The 6,494-nt window shown below is 36.8% G+C and overlaps 1 protein-coding gene across 1 annotated transcript in view; it reads right to left on the reverse strand.

Annotated features, from left to right (window-relative positions):
- The window catches only part of HLCS (holocarboxylase synthetase (biotin-(proprionyl-CoA-carboxylase (ATP-hydrolysing)) ligase)), a 120,860-nt gene that overhangs the window by 78,165 nt on the left and 36,201 nt on the right, over nucleotides 1–6,494 (reverse strand). The gene's annotated exons all lie outside the window — the stretch shown is intronic.

Raw genomic sequence — 6,494 nt, forward strand, 5'->3', positions numbered from 1 at the left:
GTTTGTAGTATTGGAGTGCACACATTCGTCTGTATTATGCAGGTTTTTCAACATGCTAAGTTTCTTTGCTGGAAGGCCTTCAGTTCATCACTAAGACTCGATTTGAAGAATAAAGCAGCAGCTAAGAAAAACATTTACTGATTTCTCAGCGGAATAACTGCTAAAAGGGCTCATACCTTCAGTTAATGGAAGCTTCGCTACTATTACCTTAAATATAGACAAAAGTGGCTGTTAATTAGCTAGCTGAAAGACAAGCATGTAACTCAAGAATGCATACAACTAAGAAAATTCTACTACCAGGGTATGAAATGCAGTGGTATGTATGCTCTGTTGTCCTTGTCCCAGCCAATGGCACAGCTAGTACACATTTCTGTGCAAAAGATTTTAAATGTGAAATATACATGTATGTACATATATAATTTTATATATCTACACACCAAAACTTTGATTTTTCTCTCCTTTATTTTAGGTTATTTAGAAACACTTTTTTTTGCATGTGAAATGAAGAGATGAATTACTGGGATTATTACCTGTCTGGTGACACCCTGAAACAACTGTTACACATTCACAGAACTCTTTCTGGAGATATCTAATTCTATTTTGAGAGATTTGATACAAAACGTTTGCCATGTCTTTAGAAACAGTAAGTTAACAGCCCACGAACACAGATGCTGGGACCTCTTTTTGCTAAGTGTGTAGCTTAGATTTCTAAGAGCTCTCCTAGAGACAAAGTGGTCTTTTATATGATCTATGAAACCACAAAAACTGTGTATTCTATTCTACTGAAAATAATGCACTAGTGATTCTTGCCCTCAAATTTTTAAGAGGAAGACATTTGACTTCTAAATAAAAAAATTCGAACCAAATAGATGCCTCTCCTTCCTATTACTGCCATATCTGGGAAGCAGAATATGAGTGTTTCCTACATGAGTGCTGAAGACAGGACTAAGCTCTCTTGCCCTTGAACAAGATGTCCCTGAGCTCCAGCCCAACTCTTTTAAACCCACAAACTGCAATTAAGAGCAAACTTCCTATAAATAGTTATCTATCCAAGGAATTACTCCAATTTTCAAAATCCCATTGTTATATCTTAAGAAGGAATGAGAAAAGCAGTCCTGTTCCTAACACGTTTCTATAGACTTTCCATCCTCAGAAACTACACATTCTCAAGTTTCACACGGACACTGCTTCTTGTGTGACATTCTTTGTATGCTGAATGTCAGCAGACTGACTGGTTTGCAGCCCTGTAGTATGGGTAGCAGAGCGTAAGATGAAAAAAGGAATAGCCTCTTTCCAAATGCAACCAGGCACTAGCTTCTAAGCCCCAGGACGATCTAAGGGTGGTGACTCAGTAATTAAATTTTAGTTACAGAGAAATTACTTCTCATTTCTTGGTTTTCTAAAGCTCCATCTGAACTTTTTCCATCTAACTTCTTGGATAAAATATGCTTTAAATATTTTCTTCCTTTTTTTTTTCCATATGCATCGTAAGTGATGATGTGGCATTAAAGGTTTTATAAGCATTTCTTTGACTTGATCTGCATGAAGCACTTGTATCTTCACTTAGTGTAAAATCATAGCTTTGACAGACTGCTGCTGAATTCTTTACACACTATCCTACTTGTTTTACACATACACACAGAGTAACTTATTAGCTGTAACCGATATTTAGAAAAATCATAGCTTTCATTCTTCTGAGGGAGTATATGGAAACTGTGCTTAATTAGAAAGTGCATTTTCCTATTGCTTTCCAAACACAGAAATTCACTTAGCATAATTGAGCATGCAAGTCCTAGACACAAAAACATAATTTTAACTCACATAAGGACAGGTTTACAGACTTAGAGACAGACATTAAGTTAAAAAATAAAGGTGCTTGAAGTATTATTACATTCTAAACAAACAATGAAAGTGCTCAATACTACGCATCAGAAAGTCTGGTGTACTTTTGCCACAGCATACTTTCTGAAAAGACTGAAGTAGCATATATTTATGTGTGATGCTACATTATTACAAATATGCCACACAATTCCTACCACTTATCCTCTTCAGTATATTCTTTCAGGTGATCTTTTTCCCCCATAGTTTTTAGGTTTACTTCTTGATTTAATTTTCTTGTTTCTAACGCATACTGAACCATTTAAGAATTGTTACATGTGTATAAATGTGAAGCTAGTTTTTCCCATAATGTACACAGTTATTGAGCTGATCAAAAATATAAACATGAGTAATACATAATGAAGAACAGCATTTGATTTTTAAAAATTCCTAAAAAATGTTTTTACATTTGTAACAAAGCAAAGTTTCAAGCGCTGTCGAAGTACACACTAGAAAAATTAATTTTCACTGTAAGAACCTCTTTCACGCAAAGTTACAGAAACACGGATGCTGAACCAATGCATTTTTGTCCCCACAATTATACTGGCACACAGAGAAGTACATTTTAGTATAATGAAATAAACATATTGGGTCTGGCTGAGATGGAGTTAATTTTCCCCATAGCAGCCCTCATAGTGCTGTGCTTTGTATTGGTAGCCAGAAAGGTGTTGGTAACACACCAGTGCTTTGGCTACTGCCGAGCAGCGCTTGCACAGCATCAAGGCTGTCTCTCCAACATTCCCCCCTCACCAGTAGGCTGGGGGTGGGCAAGATCTTGGGAGGGGGCACAGCCAGGACAGCTGACCCAAACTGACCAAAGGGATATTCCATACCATGTGACATCTGCTCAGCAATAAAAGCTAAGAGAAAGGAGAAGGGGGTGGGCATCCGTTGTTGCGACATTTGTCCTCCGGAGCAACTGCTACGTGTACTGAAGCCCTACTTCCCAGGAAGTGGCTGGACATTGCCTGCTGAAGGGAAGTAGAGAATAAATCTTTTGTTTTCCTCTGCTTCTGCGCACGGCCTTTGCTTTATTAAACTGCCTTTATCTTAACCCACGAGGTTTTTTCCATCTTATTTTCTCCCCGCCCCATATCCTGCTGGGGAGGGGAGTGATAGAGCAGCTTGGTGGGCACCTGACGTCCAGCCAAGGTCAACCCACCACACATATACAAGAAGTCAGGGTTCACTTCTGCTTCAACTCCATTTGAAAGGAATATAATCATGTCAGAACCTAAACTGTGTGACTTGTTGCTAAGTTCAGGATTCAGCTTTGAATTCAAAATCTATCAGCAGCTGCGTCTGCCGTTCTGCAGCAACCTCTGGTGGCCATTTAAATGAAAAGTGTTGGTTCAGGAACTGTCTGGCCTTCCACACCTCTGGGACCAGATCAGGTGTGTCAAGCAAGGCACCCAACACAAGGTAAGGGAATACCCAAACTCCTGGCCACTGCTTACCCTGACCATTATCAAAATCCTAAAACGTGCAGGAACAAGCTTTAAATGAGTATGCAACCAAAAAAGCTGTAGCTGTTACATATTCAGGCACCTGAATATCTGCAGCTACTTACATATACAATCATACTAAAATCTGTATCACGTACATTATCAGTAACATACTTTGTAAATATATTAACTACACTTGTTTTAGGGTGGCACAACCGTATTCTGAAATTGCCATTCATCATTACTGCATCAGTTTTGGATAGGAGAACTGAATTCAAGCCAAATTTAATTTCCTGTAAAACTGTTCATTTTTCAAATCACATTTCATATGTACATTCTCTAAAGCAAAGATATTGCCTTCTTTCTTAAAGAAAAGAAGAAATTTGACATGTCAACCAAAAATCTTGGCAACAAGAGAGCTAATCAGCTTTTCACAGTTAAAATAATCAACTACAAATTTAATATTTATAACGAGAAAATTTTTCTACCCGTATTTTAAATGCTAAAAGCACAATATATTTTCAATGCACTGTAAAAAACAATTACCAAAAGCAGAAAAGCACTATACCAACACGAACTCCCCACCACTTCTCACTAACAAATTTTCCCCCAGCACTCCAAAGCACAACTTAAATCCTCCTGGACAGAAGCATGGAGAGATATGAAATTTCGAGGTGGTGACAGCCTCACTGATCTGGTACCCAGGGACAAAGAGATCAACCAGCAGAATTTTGACTGTCAGACTGAAAGTGTCACTAAATGAAGAGTTGTTCTGAGAGGGTAGGGAGATATAGTGGATGTTAATTCACAAAATTCATAGAAATAGAGAGTTAAGCTACTGCATACTACATACCTTCAGCTCCTCCACTGATCAGCACAAATGTTTATTAGGGGTCACTGTATCAAGGATTGGAGGTCTGACATTGCAAGTTGTTGAACTAAAGTTTAAATGGTAATTGTAACGTAAAGAAGGAAGAGTAAAAACTGTATTTTGGTTATGGTTTAACATCTGCTTTCTATGATTTTAAGAGTTTGGTCAGGTGTGTGAAGAAACTGCTACATAACAGAAGGTTTCTTTTGCTGTTTAAAACTCTTCTTATTTTTGTAATCATTCGCTTTTTTCTAACGCTTACTTAGCAGTTGAGATTGAACAAAAAGGAGAAAAGAGGGCGACAGAAGAGACAAAAAACAGCTGCATATGGACCCTTCTCTGTTGTAGTATAAAGTAACAGAAAATTACAGCTCCTGATGGAGAAGATTTTATTTGCACCTGGGCTCTATCAACCAATGAGACTTACACACAAAGCACATAAACTTTCAGTTATAATGGTTCAAAATAATCCCATATCCAAGACTTTATTCTTACAGTCTATTTATATATATTGAATTTTTATGTGTTTTCTTATTTTTATACGTATGTTCATGTACACACACAAATATATGCAAGTATCTCTCTCACTGGGCATATTTGGGAGCTGCTCTTTTCTACCAAACTCTGTGATGACAAATCTTAAACTGTATCAGTGGAATTCTTTGTTAAGAAAAAAATTCAGTCACAGCCTAAATTAATTTGGTTTCTATTAAAAACATGGAGGCAAAACTAAATGAAAACTAAAAATATAATGCCATAAACCAAACAAACATTATACGTCAGTCAGCTCTCTCCTTTCTTGGGAGGAAAAAGGAGACAATTTTAACTAGCGATGCTCTAACTGATGACTCAATATTGTGACTAGAGTATAATATTGTCTTTTAGCTGTTGCTTGTTGAGTAAGGCCAAGTATTTACCTTCTGGATACATAGCTAGAATATGATTTAACAATTTTTCTCCTTCCTTTGTATAAAATGTAATAATTTCCAATGAACTACCTCTATTTTTGCTTCACTGCACTTTAAAAAAGGTTTGCAGTTGATGTATTGATTCATATATTATCAGTTGATGTAGTGATTAAATCACATATGCATGTATGTTTATTAACTGCAAACAAGTGAAGATTACACAGGCATAAAGTACCAATCTTTTAGAGGAACACATGAATATTCCATTTGGAGCATAACCACATTTATAGACGTCACACCTTCAATATGGCTAACCTGCTTTTTTTTTCCTAAATTGGCTGTTTTCAAATGAGTATTATTTGGTTCAGGTATGATCTTAAATGTATATATTTCATATGAATTCTATAATAGCATTGATGGAAAAGAACACATTTTAATAAAGAGTACACAGCATTTGGAATCTGATTTCAACTTTAGAATATAAAAATGCACACATGCATATACATACACACACAAAATATATCCTCCTTGTATTACACAGCTTTGCTTAACAGCGCTACAAGTTTAAAGGTGTTAAATTAGCCACTGGAGAGCTTCCATAGCATCTCTTGAATCCAATAGAAACAAACTGAAGTCCAACGTGGTAGTAAGCGGTAGGCTGGCGCCAGTAAAAAACACATCTACAGTGGCAACTCCAGCCCCGAATGCTAGTGACTTAGGAGGCCAGCAGCAGGAAAAGGCAGCTATTAGCACAAGAGGGCAAGGTTTTGGCAGACGTTTCTGACTAATGAGGCACACAAAATGCTTTTCTGATGCTGCCTGTGTTTTTACTTCCTGTAATAATGTCATACTTTGAGATTTGAAGCAGATGACAGTTTCACAACACAACCATAGCCCCATTTTAAAGTCATGTTCATACTCAGTCAATATAGAAAAATGCTAAAAATAAATAAATATTAAATGGCACCAAAAAAACCTTACTGTAAATATATAGAAGATACAGAAAAAATGTGAAGTTATATACTACCCTTATTGCTTTCAAACCCTAGTATGTATATATTACCTTTTACTGAGGCTTTGTAAAACAATTTATAAATACTAAGTTTAGTACCACAACCATTCATGAAAAAGTATTATTTTCTTTTACAAGGCGGGGAAACCCAGTACAGTGTCTTTCTCTTTAGGAAAAGACTGAAGAAAGGAGGAAAAAAAACCCAAAAACTTGATAGATCAGATAAGGAAAGAAGATAATCTCTTGGCGATCACAGCCTTGACAGAGGAACTGGAAGAGGATGAAGAATAGGCCTGCTGTAACCTCTTCCACAGAAACACTCACAAAGATGGGAGAAAGGTTGCTCTTCCCTCCCGAGAAAGAACAATACCGGGAATTAA

The sequence above is a fragment of the Pygoscelis adeliae genome, unplaced genomic scaffold (assembly GCF_000699105.1).
Source record: "Pygoscelis adeliae isolate BGI_AS28 unplaced genomic scaffold, ASM69910v1 Scaffold154, whole genome shotgun sequence".
NCBI classification, from domain to species: domain Eukaryota; kingdom Metazoa; phylum Chordata; class Aves; order Sphenisciformes; family Spheniscidae; genus Pygoscelis; species Pygoscelis adeliae.